Source organism: Grus americana, chromosome 16 (genome assembly GCF_028858705.1).
Source record: "Grus americana isolate bGruAme1 chromosome 16, bGruAme1.mat, whole genome shotgun sequence".
Taxonomy (NCBI): Eukaryota; Metazoa; Chordata; class Aves; order Gruiformes; family Gruidae; genus Grus; species Grus americana.
Window position 1 is genome coordinate 6,239,769 of NC_072867.1, and position 14,917 is coordinate 6,254,685.

At 37.8% G+C, this 14,917-nt stretch overlaps 2 protein-coding genes across 5 annotated transcripts in view; one reads left to right on the forward strand and one right to left on the reverse strand.

Annotated features, from left to right (window-relative positions):
- Positions 1 to 14,917, reverse strand: part of RSPH14 (radial spoke head 14 homolog) — a 95,791-nt gene that overhangs the window by 7,447 nt on the left and 73,427 nt on the right. The gene's annotated exons all lie outside the window — the stretch shown is intronic.
- Positions 10,368 to 14,917, forward strand: part of GNAZ (G protein subunit alpha z) — a 67,468-nt gene continuing 62,918 nt past the window's right edge. For 2 of the 4 annotated variants that reach the window (XM_054844577.1, XM_054844578.1), the window contains exons 1-2: positions 10,368 to 10,913; positions 13,863 to 13,997. The gene's annotated coding sequence lies outside the window, so the exon portion shown is untranslated. The remainder of the gene's footprint in view (positions 10,914 to 13,862; positions 13,998 to 14,917) is intronic. The other 2 variants (XM_054844580.1, XM_054844581.1) reach the window with 1 other exon arrangement.

The window sequence follows — 14,917 nt, forward strand, 5'->3', positions numbered from 1 at the left end:
GTGTTCTAGATACCCTGGGCATAGTGAAGCAGTAGGGGAAAAATGTTTTCAAAATGCAAATAGTTGCGTTTGCAGCTGCATAGTTAACATCATTATTGATCTGTTTTTCTGAGAACTTGTAATCTTCCCTTGGGCTGCTTTTTATCTGAGCGCTCATCTCTTCCTTCTCATAACCCTCTGGCCACTCTCATCCTCCCTTTCCTGACTCTTTTTTCAAATAGGCCCAAAGAGGAACTGCCATTTATTCTGTTCTCTCAGTATGGCTCCAGGGCATGTAAACAAATTAAATTTTGTAGAAGACAAAGGACTCATTTATAGTACATAACAGTGATGTTTTGTTTTGGTTTTCAATTACATAAATCAATTAAATCACATTACAAATCCTTTTCCTTACAAATGTCGGTTTTCAACTCAAAGCCATTTAAATGTTTGTTTTAGTATGAAGCTTGTGCCTCATGCATGGCCACAAAATAAGGTACAGTGTAGTATAACATAGTGAGATTCTATATAATATGAATATTTTGTTAACACCTCAGATGTGTCTCTGCGATGTTCACACAACTACTTGAAATGCTTAGTAACAGCATTTCTACTTAGGAAGGGGCATGCAAGGAAAAGAAAAGCAGAGCCAGACACAGTCAGAAGGGAAAATGCTGCCTAGCATCACGGTATGCTATCAACACATCCAATACACAGCGGCTGCAAAATCCCAGGGTGAACTGTGAGTAGCCAAATGATCCTGACAAAATTTGTAGACCTAGCAGCTCCCTTGCTAGCGTGGCAATAGTTTAGCGCCATTTTAGAGGTAATAAAGTGTCTGTTAAACTAGTGAGTGCTAACATATATTATATACATTTAAAAATGCACTGCTTGTATAGTGTTTCCTTTCTGAGTGAGAAGATGACCACAGAAAATCCTTCACTGGCAAACCTTCCTTAAACAGTAGTGAGCAACGAGTTATTAAATTGAAAAAAAATAATTATTCTTTAGACTCCCTGAGAAGATTTCTGAGTCACCAGTCACAAGAGCATAGTTTGAGAATGCTGTAGTAGCTAATTTAATGTTAAGATTCAGCATTTTGAGTCTCAGTGCTTCCAGCATTAAGGCTGTGTCAGGGAGCAGATTAAATACTACTATAAAACTGGGCTGAAATTTCTTTCTGGCAAGTTTGGAGCAGTAGGTAGACCAAATTAAATGAGCTAGAACTCACCTGCCTATGCCCCATCAGCTTTATCAAGACTTGTAGCTGAAGAGGAAAATTCTGTTGACATCTTTGAAAGTCACATTCTGAATATTTTCCTCTTCTTTGCAACAATAATTCTGTCTTTTAATGATAATTTAACTGGCATAAACAGTAGTGTCCCAAAGGATGCCTATGCCTAGAGACAAAGAGTATCTCTTATCTTAAAGGACTGAAAGGTGGAAAGTCCCTGTTTAAATGAATGATGAGCTACTAGGATATTAAGAGAATTGAGGAAAGCACTGTAGATATTGGTATCGGAGTAGAAATAATAAACAATTCTATTTCAAGCCATTTCAAATCTGTGCATTGGCTAAATGCATTTATCTTATGACAGTCCTAAGGATTTACGAGGTATAAAATCACAACCTCAATAATAGTGTCTGTCATATCCTCACTAAAAATACAATAGCTGTAAACTTTATAAAAGCATTATGGGATCTGCTTTTGAAGCCACCGAGAATTTTTCCAATACTCAGGATTTTGGGATGTTATCTGAATGAAAGACTTAATAGAAATTATAAAAGTATGAAAAAGTCAGCAGTACAATGGAGAAGCACATAATGTGCTGCCTCTGGAGATCCTTCAAAAATCCAAAATGTTTCCAGCATTAACAAGGAACAGGAAAAATTGGTCTGATAAACAAGAGGTTCCTAATCCTCAGGAAAGAATGATACAGACTTCTGCATATCTTGTGTTTGTTTTTAGAAATTTTGCTTTAGCATGTGTGAAATCATAATATCAAAGCACCACTGAAAGTAATTAACATTGAAACTACAACTAATATATCTGCAGTAGCTTCTCTATCATAATTTAGAAAGCCAAGAAACAGATTCACTCTTTTTTTTTAAACTGCCATTTTGGTAGTAAATAAGACTGCCTGTGACCTTCTGCTTGAAAGCAATGGGTTTAAACCACCTAAATCATTTATGCCCTATGAAAAGAGGAATAATATCTAAAGAAATTAAAAATTCTGGTCTACAGAATGTCTTTTATCCCAGCATCTTTAGGAACCCTGGGGGTGAATTAGATAGACTTGTGTTCCACATAGAAACAGTTTCCAACCTGAAAAATAAATCTTGGATTCTGTTTTTGTACAAGAATTATCTACAGGGTGAGATCAATAATTGACCAAGACAAGTACCCTACTTCTGACTGATGTTGGTATGAGACCCTTTAGAGTAAAATCACCAAAACCACTACGGTGGAAATAATGAAATATGTTCTCTGTTGTAGTAGTGCATAATCCATGAACTGTGGATTGCTGGTCATTCATATGGCATCAGAATATAGTGTCCAAAATGAAAGGAACTTTTCCTCCTTTTAATAAACCTGTATTCATACCCTATCATATACGTGAAAGCAAATAATCAAAATGAAGGTGAAACACAAGTAACAAACTAATGCTGGATTATACATTTTTTTCCTAGCTCTAATTGCTGCTAGTCTGCTTGCACATTGAAGTATAAGCATTGATATCTCTTGCAATGTTTTTATTTTGCCCTTCAGAACTCTAGCTGCTTGCACCTCCCATGTAATTAATCTTAAGTTTTCTAAATTTGTAACTTAACGTATAGATAGGTACATAGGATGATCATGAGTTTAAGTGTGTGAATGCATGTGCATAGGTATAATACATATTCAGCTGATCTTGCATGCATATTGGTCACACAAATTATGAAATTTCTTGGCTTTTATTTCTCTGACAAAATACCTTTCCTTTATTCAGAGAAAGTTTTTAAAAAAATCATAAAAATTAAAGACTGAAAAGAACCCAGAGGGGTTTTTTTAATCTTGTTCTTTTGGATGAAGAAGGAAATGTCATCCTGAAATTTATTAATTTCCTCTACAGGGAAGACTTTGCCAAAATGCATGAAGGAAGGAAAACAATCTGACATATGTACTGCTTGTGCCAAAGTCCTCAGATCAGTTACTGTAGAGAAAATGAAAGCCTTGAGATAACTGCTCCCCAAAAGCTGAGCCTCAGCCGCTGAGTTGCTACTCCACTTCAGATTTTCCAGGTCGAAATTTGTCCTTTTTTTCTGCTGGTCAGTAATGGAGACATGTAGCTATTAGATGAGACTCAAAGGGACCAGTGCAGCCCTTAACTGTAAGAGACTCTGCTGACATTCTGCTTCCGCAAGTACCTGTTGTGAAACACAGCATTCACAGAAAACAATGAATTTAGCATGCATAACAGAGAATATGTTCAGAAAAGAACCTGGACTGGCACAATCGCAAACACTGACTTAAATATTGGATTTTATACTTCATACCAAGCATGTACATCAAGAGTGTGGAAAGTGTTAACAATTACTATAGCAAATAGTCACAGAGATATTGATGCTGTAAGGTGAACATGACATTATCAGTTTGACAAATGTTCATATGATTATTACTTACATTGTAGTAAATTTTACTACAGAGTAGTAGAGAAGGAGGTCTGCTCTGTCACAGAGGCTTCTTGTAAAGATGTGCAAGACAGCTCATTTCCTACACAGATTATTGTCTAACTGGACAGGGCAAAAGGAGTGGATGGGAAGAGGCAAAAAGTTCTTTAAAGTAATTCTTCAGGTCAGTTGAACAGTTGAGAAATCATTAAGAGCCTCCTGAACGGGGAGGTGGGCTAAGCTGGAGGCTTGGTGGGATGACAGAAGCTTCCTCTCAGGGGATGCTGTACAAGAACAGACATTTTTTCACTTTTGTTCCTTAGGAGAAATATGTAATTAAGATGGTGAAAATATTCTTTGAACTTCTATAGTATAACTGAATCACAGTCAATCAGAAACAGAGGTATATGAAAGAGAAAGTTTCCTATACAGATTTGATTATACTACTGTCAAACAATAAATAAAAATGAGAGGCTTAAAGGAACAAAATATCTAGATTTAATTAGGTGTCAGATACTGAGGAATTTAATCTTGAAAATTAACATAAACTTGCTTTGTATATATGAATCATTGCACAGACTGAAAATTGAACAGACTGAAAGACTGCAAATAGTGGTAGAAGACAACAGGAGGAGGTGAAAGGGAATGTTAATTTAGTCTCATTGTGTAAGTACTTAGAAGGGTGGGAGATTTATTTTTTGCTACTTTAAAAAATGACCTGATAGAAATTTTGAAGAAGAAGAAACCAGAGAAATTGTAATGTTGACAAATCCACTGCTTGTATTTGCTGATCTAGCACACTGGCAAAGCTGCAGTAGGTCAATTTTATCCTGCAGTTCATGCTGCTTACGCTGGTGCCAAGATGAGCACAATTGAATGGTTAGAACTGATAAAAGCTCTAGGAAAAGAATCCAGTACAATAGGTGGGTGAAATCTTTTTCTGCTTCAGATGGTCTGGTTTGGCAATCTTATTTGAAATGAGAGTAGAAGAAACACATCTTGATTAGAACCACAGGCCCAGATGGCTGCACGACATGTGTGGAGCTGTACGGAAAGGCAGACTGATTCTCCACTTTCCACTCAGACCTGCGACTTTGCAGATTCCACATTTTTCATGGGAAGCCATGTTCTTAAGGAAAACTACTTAGAGTACGCAATGAAAACTGCATTCTGTTCTGAATGAGGGTCTACAACTGTGCCTTCCAGTATGTTTTAGTCTATATTTTATTTCCAGCAGTGAAAAATGCCTAAATCTTAATTGAATACAAGACTGCCAAGGTGTGGGCTGCTTTAAGGATGATTTGTTTTTTGAAGAGCCTCCCCAGTAAATGTTGCTCTTGGATTGAGAGCCTTATTCCTCCAGTGAGCTGTAAATCACAGACGTTGGCTGAAAGGAGTCTATCACAAATAGGCACGGATCTTAACAGTATACATATTTTCCGATTAGAGATGCATTCCTGAATGAGGCTCTCTATGTGAATGAATGAATGAAGGTGTTCTTGCAAAAAGACGCATGCCCCCCCCCCCTTTTTTTTTCATTTATTTGGAAAACAACCAGTGCAATAGGACCCAAGCCACAACAGCGAAATGAACCTGTTACTTAACCTGGACTAAAACATTAGGTCTAGCTTCTGTAAACATGCCAGATTAAGCATAGGCACTTCAACAGTGCTACTAATGGGCTTATCTTTAAGAACATTATATACGGAGCATTCAAAATGCTGTTAAACAGAAACTGAGAATCATATTCACAACAATTATAACAGATACCAGAAACTATTTCATCAGCTGATAGAAATTACTGCCATTTCAATATGCTTTTAAAAATAACATTGTTTTAAATAAGTCTGAAAACTACATTAATTGGAAGATTTGATAAAGTGTTTATCAATTTAATCAGTTCATTTGTTAGGTAAAGTTAGCATAACTTTATGGTGCTCTGCCCATTTCATTGATTCCATCACCCAGTTAGTAAGAAAGTGATTCAGATGGTTAACTGTAGGTTTCTAATGTCATTTTAGTATCTGAGGTATTGCTTGGGACTGTCAGGTATGACTTAAGACCTACAGGACACTTGCAGCTGGAGGCAAGACAAGATACCCTTAAAAGCTGAAAACGGTCTTAAAGACTTCTGCCTGGCAGCTGAATTTCTTCCTAAGTCACTTCATTTGTTATTTGAATTGATCTTGTCCATGTCATTGACAGAGCAAAAACTTTTAAAAAAGAGGAGTGGTAAATCACAAAACCCAGCAGTCACATTTATGCAACTTTCTATTAGTTTATCACTGATGTAGTCATAGACCAAACAGTCTTTTGAACAATTTTTCACCCCTCTCTAAAAATGCTTCACAAAAGAGGTAGTATCAGTTGTAAATGGCTAAAACTACCACTTTGTGTATCAACTTTGTACTTCATAAATGATCACTGGTTGGTATGTAATATCTTTATCGTATATGTAGATACAAAATTAGCCACAGGCCTGACATGGAATAGGTGTACAATTATCTAAAGTAATTACTTAGACCTGACTGTAGTATTCAAAATTTTTACAGAACTGCTCTGGCATCTAAAGTCCCCATAGTAAAGCTACCTGAATGTCCCCAGCTCTTCTTCCATAGCTATCCAGAATTGTCTGTGTGTCTTCAAACAAAATTTTATAATTCTTTTGAGGCCCCAATTTGATACTTCTTCAGCTGGCAAGAACATCAGCTACAACACCAAAAATATTTGAAATCAATACATTTCTTCTTTTTGTTTGTTATTGCAAATATTAAACAAAACCTAAATGCCTACCTGTATCCTCAAGTGGGAGAGACCTACTTTCAACTCACTGCTTCAATGAATATTTAATCATTCTTACGAAGTGGAAAATCTTCAAACAGGAAGAATGCAGGAGGGAAGAGGGTATCCCATGAGTAACCAATAGCCTGTTGCTCAGACCACTTTACCAGATCTGAAGCTGGTACTTTTTGTTTTAAAAGCTTTGGTTTCAAAAAATTTCCGGCCCTGCTTAATTGTATCTTCTTGGGTGTAATTCCCAAAGAATCTATATATTTTGATCTCAAGTGATTTTGTCAGTTGTTCACACTTCACAGATCTTTTGTTGTATACTTTACTAAATGATCCTGACTTTCTTTTTGGGTTAAAGTTTGAGGGGGTTTTGTTTTGTTTCCCCATTCCTTTGCCCTTAATAGTGAAGAATGAGGAAAGACTACTTGAATTCTCCTTTTTTTTAAAACATAATAATGCACCCTTGAAGGATGAGTCCTTTACAAAGAACTGAATTCCTTTATCTTATTTTATGGTATCTCTGTCTGTAGCTTTTGTCCGATGAAGGCTCGGAAGGAGCTGGGGTCAATGTATCTATCGCAAAGCTTAGGAGAAGTGAGGACTGCTATGTAAAGTTAACTGCACAGGAAAGCCAGTGTATCTCCTGGGGCTCCAGGCGAGCCTCCAAGCAGCTGTCCACCAGCTGCTGGATTTAATGCTTGTCTTATTACACTTGGCTCCAGTGGCAACTGCTGATTCAGCAGTTGAGCCAATGACTGTGAGCTGCAAATATAGGAGGTACCTAATAAAACTGTGAAGGAAGGTATTGAAGGCACTTGACATTTTTTTAGGGTTTGGTTGTTTTTTTCTTTTTTTTACATTTTTGTCTGTAGAAAAACTAGAGGAATCCTTTTCTTTAGTTGATTGTGGTATTAGCTGTAACTCGTTATTTGGGTTCACGTTCTCAAATGTCTCCCATGATTTGACCTCATAGGAAGAGTAAACAGTTGATATTAACTGAAACCCTCAGTTGCTTGAAGGATGTGAGAAGACGATAAAAGGGTAAAATCCTGGTAGAAAGTGAATTTTCATCCTAAACGATAAAGCCAAATGAGGTCAGGTTGATACCACCTGCTGGAAGGTGCATTCATGATTTTTTTTTTTTCCCCCACCATCTCACAGTCACTGGTACAAAGCAACAATATGCCAGATAGTTATAAATATCAGAGCCCAGTCATCTGTACTTGATGCTATTTTAAACTCTTCCACGTGAGAAAAATGGTTAAAAATAAAAATACAGCCTTTTTATTCTTCTCTAAATGTTCTGTTCAGTTCTTTATGCTCAAAGAGAATCACAGACCCATCTATAAATATCTAACCCAGATCTACAATTGCTTGTTAAAAAGAGGGTGTTTGGTAGAAGATTGAATGAAATACAAAATGTCTTTTATTATATTTTTATTACAGACCAGATGTGGCCTCTCAATTTACCCTCTATCATTTGGAGATGTACATTCACCAAGAACATTGCATGTGTGCATATAAATATTTTGATGTTGTCATGGTATAATAAAGGGTAATTGATTAGAAAACTCCCTATGGGATTTTCCACTTAAGAGCACATTTCTGGTTTAGCACTATTGTCTTCAAACTAAACATGTATGAATGCATCTATTTTGATTGATCCCAAACAGAAAGCAACAGCAAACAGGCAAGGATTTGGCTTTTGGTCAAGGAATAGCACTGGCAAGTTGACTGAAACTTGTGCAGTTAAGGATTCCAGTAAGCTGCATATTAGATGTTACACCTCAACAGTCACATGCTACTCCCTGCAAATTAAAACTTGCTCTGACATGGGAAAAAAATGGTGACTGCCTGACATGGAAGAGGGAGCAGGAATCCAGGCAGATCATCATGGTTCTCTCAAATTCCTGTTTACTATTTCCAGGCAAAAAAAGTAATGCAAGCTTTCAATATGTATTTATGTTTTCAATCCATCCATATATAAAGAACAACGTCTGGAGTACTGAGCTAAAGAAATGTTTTTACATGCCATTTGACTTTGGCATTTAATCACCTGTATATGCTACTTTGAGATATATATTTCTCTCTAAATTCCTGTGGGAGCTTAGCTACATGTAGTGCAATCAATGCATGCTGAAAGGCCCTAACTGAGAATTTCTGGATGCAGGACAAGGTGAGACTGAAGAAAACTTAAACATATCTGCTGATTTATTTTTCAGATGAGTTGGGTTTTAAGTCTGTCATTAATCAAGAGTAGCAAGCTCCCATACTGTGGTGTTGAAATAGTAACACCTAAACTTCTCAGAGAAGGACCTGTTCCATTACTCACGTACTGCATGCTTGTAATTCCTTCACTGACAAAATTTGATCTACAGTTAGGTGCCTCCCTCAAAATTGCAAGAAAGAAAGGGTTTTGTTATATCACTTGAAAATACCTAAAAGTGATGAAATCTGTAGAGAGCGTATGAACAATGATCTTCCTTCCCAGGATGATGGTAGTTGATGCTGTTATTTCTGCCAAAGTTGGTTAATCTGTGGAAGATGCTTTTTCTCACATATAAAGTACTATACTGAAGATACATGTAATGTGACAGTTTCTATAGTAACTACTTGTTCTTTATGGAATAGCAGATTAAACCTGTACACCTTGTTATTGTTCTTTTATCCAATTATCTAGACTACTCAGTTACCACAGATACAATTTTTTATTCTATTCCCTTGCCAACATAACTATATCGGGGATTTATGCAATTGCAAGTAAAGAGTACATCTGAAAACCAAAACACTATTAGAATTTTAAAACTGACCACTATCTGATCATATAAATGGACCAAAAGACATATGTGCATATATATTGAAAGCTAAAATTTGCAAATTTATTATTTAAATATTATCATTTTGCTGGGAGAACAATGCAAGTTATGTATATGATATTTCTTTTTTTTAAGAGTTTACCAGGACAACTTTTGCCAGTCTAGATGTACTGGCAAACTCTTCTAGTGTGAACAAGATCTAAGATTCATTACTTATAGGAAAATTTCCTTCACATGGCACACTGACTCATGGCTCTCATTTCTGTGCCAGAATGTTGCTACATCGTGTTTTACACTAAAATATTTCATTATAAGAACTCATCGATGCTACAGCTCTGCTGATAATATCAGTACTGGAAGTGATATTATTTACAGGAATCAGGTGCTTTCTGCACTGGTTTATGTTAGCCTTATTGTCGGGGAAAAATGCCTGCATTCTATCTATGTCTGAAAGTCTCTATTGCTATCTCCAGCAGAAGTGTATCAGTAACAAATTATAAAATTAGCAGGGTAGGGAGAAATCATAGCTGTTTGATCAGGGCTGCAGATTTAACAACGCAACTAGTATTGTAGTATAGGCAAAATGAAAAAGACAGAAAAAAATGTAAAATATATATAGGGTAAATCCATTAATGAGATAAAAAGAAAATTATACCCATCATTACTTAAAAAAGCTGTAGTAAATTACATATACACAAATGCAACAGACAGGAAAAGAGAAAGGCAGAAAGGGAAAAGCAGAAGAAAATACGTGCACAGTACCAAGAGCAATTGAGTGATGGAAAAAGTGGAATGCAAACAGTAGATAAATTCCATGTAACTAAATAACCTGGTTTTTCTCCCTTTACCCTTGATTGCATCATTCTAACATGTATGTGATCTGTTCCCTCTACTTCATCGGTCGCCTAAAATATGCATTGCAAAATTAATCATAAATATCGTAATCCTGGCAGAGCCATGAACTGCACTGCTGCAGAAAACATGGAACCGCTAAATAAATCCCAGAAGATAAATGCATTTGTGCAGATAGGCAAAGCCTGTAATACAAGGAAACGGAACACGTATGTGCACGCATATTATGTAATGCGGGAGTGCAACACAGCGTACGACACGAGGAAAAAAACCACAACCCCACTCGTCAACATTTAGCTCCTTATGCGCCACGGAGCCTCCGCGGGAGCGGGGCGGAGGCGCGGGGGCTGCGGGGCCCGGCCGCCCCCCGGGCAGGAGCCGCGCCGGCCCCGGGAGCCGCCCGCCGGCCGCGCCGCCGCTTCCCCGCCCGCGGTACCCCCCGCCGTTGGCTTGGAAACGGGCTGGCAGCCTCCGACTCCTCCTCCAGAGCCAGCCCCGCGCTCCCCCTGCCCCGGCTTCCCGGCGAGATCGCTCAGCACCTCCCTGTCTCCCGCGGGGGGACACCGGACAAGCGTGTTGCCATCATCGCCTTTAAAAAATCCCGGTTTTTTAAATTATATGTTCTAGGGAGAAAATGGGAAAGGGCAGGTTTCTTTTCCTGCTTGGGCTGTGGGGCTAGTGTCTGCAGTCGTGGTGTGTCTGCTCGCTGCAAATCATAGATGCTGATGTGAAAAAGGGCCAAAGCAGAGAGGAGGATCATCAGTGGATGCGAGCGTTGTACGGATGGATTGAGGAGGTGGAGGCTGCCTGCCTGGAGCCGAAGAGGTGAGTGAAATATTCTGCATTTCTTTCTCTCTTAAATCAGTTTAGCGACCAACGTTTCCCTCTCCATGTATTTCCAAAATAAAAGGGACTTCTAAAGCAAGAAGAAAAAGATATAATTTTGAAACAATAAGCTATGCTTTTGCTGGATGAAAGAAAACATGAATATCACTGTGAGGTAGAAATGTTTTGCTGTGTGTAGAGAAAAAATAGTAAGGGGAGGCAGGCTGCTGATACAGTGAAAATGACCTTCTCAAGGGATACTGGCCTTCTGTCAGCTGCTGCTTCAGCTTGATCCCTTTTTCACAAAATTAAGTCATCTCCCTTTCCTTGCCTGGACTGTAACCCATCAATATCCAATACCTGAGCCTTACTAAGATCCGTTGCGCTTTCTTAATGATTCAGAAAGATAATCCATTAGATTCCGCCTGTTGGGAGAAGAACCTCCACGCTATGTAGCACCTCCTCCCAGGGAAATGCAGACTGGCTAATGTTCTATCAGAAAAGGCTCCTAGCTGCTGAATTTCTGTAATAAATCCTCCCTGTAACAGTCACATTGGCTTATTCTAAGGATGTGTGGCTCTGCAGAGCTTGGATGCTCTACCTCTTTGGGTGTGCTCATGCATGTGAACGAATAGGGAGGTTTTGTTATATTAATCTGCACCTGTGGGCAGCTTCCATCCGCAGTTGTGAACCACAAGTTTTTTGGTATCTTTGCATTTGCATTTTGGGTGATTCATACTCAAAAACCCCAACCCTTCAATGTTAGCTGAGAGCGCTATGGACAAATATATGGCAGTTTAATTTCTGCTTATAGTACTGATCTGATCTGGTTTTGGCTGTTTCACTGTAGAAGCTGTTTAACATGTGTTCTTGCGGTATTTATTCTGGAGGTTACTGACCTATCTCGACAACATTTTCCTGTGCAAGATCTGAGAAAAATTCACTAATTTTCTCTTCAGCATTTCTTTATATCCATTTACTGATACTCTTAGAACCACAATTTGATTTTTATTTTGGCTCTGTATTTTGTGCCATTGTGGGTCACACCCTTTGGGTGGCCATCAAAATTTCATCTACAAAGGTTACAACAGCAGGTCAGGTAGAAAACTATGGTACTGTGAGCATCTACTTGTGGATCATGAAAAATGAGTGTGCATTTTGTACTTCCTTAGGGGAAATTGCTTCTGACTTTATGGATATAGACATTTGAAGTCTCAGCTGATGGCTTAGGTGCTGTTATAGGCAGAAATAGTGGCTTTTCTTCAATGGGGCACATATTTGCTAGCTGAGGAGATACAGCTCTGCTGAACAGAGAGCTTTTTGCCATTACCTTGGCTGTCTCCACCAAATCATTTGGTTGGAAGCTATCATGAAAAAAGCACAGATCCCTGCCCTTGGATAGAGGACATTATTACAGAATAGGCCTATGTGTATAGAAGAGTGAAGTTCTAGTCTTCTAGAAGCCAGTGACGGGTGTAATCAAAAGAAAACATCTTAGTTATATGGCATATTTAGGAGAAAATCTCATGATATGACCCATTACCAAAGCACTGACTTGCATTTTCAAAGAAGAATCCCACTTCTGTGTGCGTATGCATGCTTATAAGGAAAGAAAAGCAGATTAATTCTGTGTAAGGCCATGGAGATTTCGTTCTGACGATGGACCTTACAGAGATGAATAAACTCCATGTACACCTCCACCTGAGGATTATGTGCTTGTCACTTCATTGACCACAGGTGATCAAGTTGAATGACCCTTCTGGAGGTATTACCTTGAATTTAGTAAGCCTTCAGTACAGCTCACTGCTTCAGCTGCAGGCCTCGGCTTTGAATTTAAATGATCACCTAAAAATAACCAGCCAGGTAGTTCTGAAGGACTGAAGTGAAAGGGTTCTGGTTGTCTCAGTTCAGATTACATGCTGATGGAATAAGATATGTTAAATTTTAAGAAATCTAGACAGAACCAGAAAGCAGAAATGTGTCCCTTCTTCTTAAGAAATCTACCTGCTGAGTGGTGGGGAAGGGGATAAGTAGAGGGATAAGGATAACAGAAAATTCAGTAGACAATAAAAGCTTAAATCCTTAAATGGTGAAGTCAGCTCTTCCTCTCCAGCTTAAGCAGAGAAGGATTTTGACAGCAGATAGTGTCTTGGTTGATACACAGTGGTGAGGCAATATAAAGGAATGATGTCTTTTTCTCTCCCCATCCCTATTAGTTAAAAATACTCTTAATTCCTGTGGGTTAAATCACAGTAATTCCACTTATTTCAGAAGAGATTCTCCAGATTTATGTAGCTGAAAATGAGAGTTAAATCTATTTCTGGTTAAAGTTTTGGTCCTGCTGTCACAGGAGTCATTGGAAGTTTTGTCACTAATTTCAGTGGGAGAGAGCCCAGGCTCAATATGAACATGCATAGTTTCACTGATCAGGTTCTCCCATGCCCTCTAGGAACAACAATGTTGAACAGTTTTACAGCTGATTTCAGTGAGGTCACAGTCTCAATGACAAATTCAGTAACTCTCTGTTTGCATCACAAACTCTAATTTGTAAATTATCAGTGATTTTAATCATATTCTTTTTACTGAGAAAATTGTAGTGTTATTTACACAAATGCTGTTAAGGTGGACGTTACCCACCTTCAGTAGTAACAGCTCACTACACAAGCAATTAACTATTTTATTTTATCTAAGAGAACTTTACAAGCCCTTCACAATCAGAATATTGGCATACTTAGATACAATTGTGTTATTTATACTTGATGAGAAAATTTTTCCTACTTTTATTTAAAAACAAGGCTAAGTTTTGTTCCTTGTGATCCCCAAAGTACCCAGAATAAATCCACATCCATTAATACTTACCAAAGATTCCCTTCAGTCTACATGACAGGAGAATTTGACTTATACTTTGTATGTTATATTCAAAGTTCACATTTTTATTAAACTTTCCAGAATCCAAGAGTGGTGATTAAGAAGTCCAAATTTCAACTACCATATTGATGAAAGAATAATCGCAAAAGGGAAAAACTAGACTGATCCGAAACAACCAAAACTGATTCTCTTCTCAAAGTCACCTGGCAATTCAAGGTATGTGGAATACACACCATGACAGAGAAGGGCTAAATTCAGCTTTTATTTTTTCTGTTATTAAAACTGGAGTTGATATGTATTAGCAATTTAAGTTATTTTAGCTTTATGCTAGTGTAATTGAGGACACAATTTAACCCTTGAAATGGAAGCTACAGAGAAAATACTCTTCTCTCTCAACTGTTGCTTCTTACCAGCACTGAAGGGCATTGGTAAGGTAGGATGGAAGGAACAGATTATCGATATGGCCCATCATTTCTATGTTGACTTCAAACATTTGTTACTATTAAATAAATTTAAAATCATAGCTAACAAAACACATGGCAAAATTTCAGAAGGTCACAGCTTTCCATGTGGTTTTTTACTTCTGTAGCTCAGAGCATTATCTGTGGTTCAGCAGAAACTCGGCTCTCCCCAGAATCCCATTTTATTATTTAGTATTGGACATCCAATATATCGTAGGAGAACGCAGTTTTACCCAACAAATCCTATTTTCCTCTGCCTTTGTTTTCTCTTTAAGCCCCTTATACCAGAGAGCTGTTCCTCCTCTGGATTGCTAAGTCATCACACCAAAAAGACAAGTGTGATAACATTTCCAGACAATTCTATGTTACAGAAATAGCCTGTGAAATTACCAGTGACCATGTTGGCCAATAGAAAAACATAGAGAGGCAAATTCAAGAAATAGAATTCAAATTCTAAGTATTCATTTTGCCCACATACATGAATGATAATGACCAGAAAGTGAATAATAATTTCTTGGGAACTACAACTTGTTAATCTGGTATTTTTACAGTGGATTTATTCCCTGGACTTGACAGTTGGGAGGAACTAATCTCATCCCTTTTAGATACTATAACAAGGTACATATGGAGTAGTTAAGGCTTCTGTTATAGCTGATGGAGAGAAAAAGAGATTCC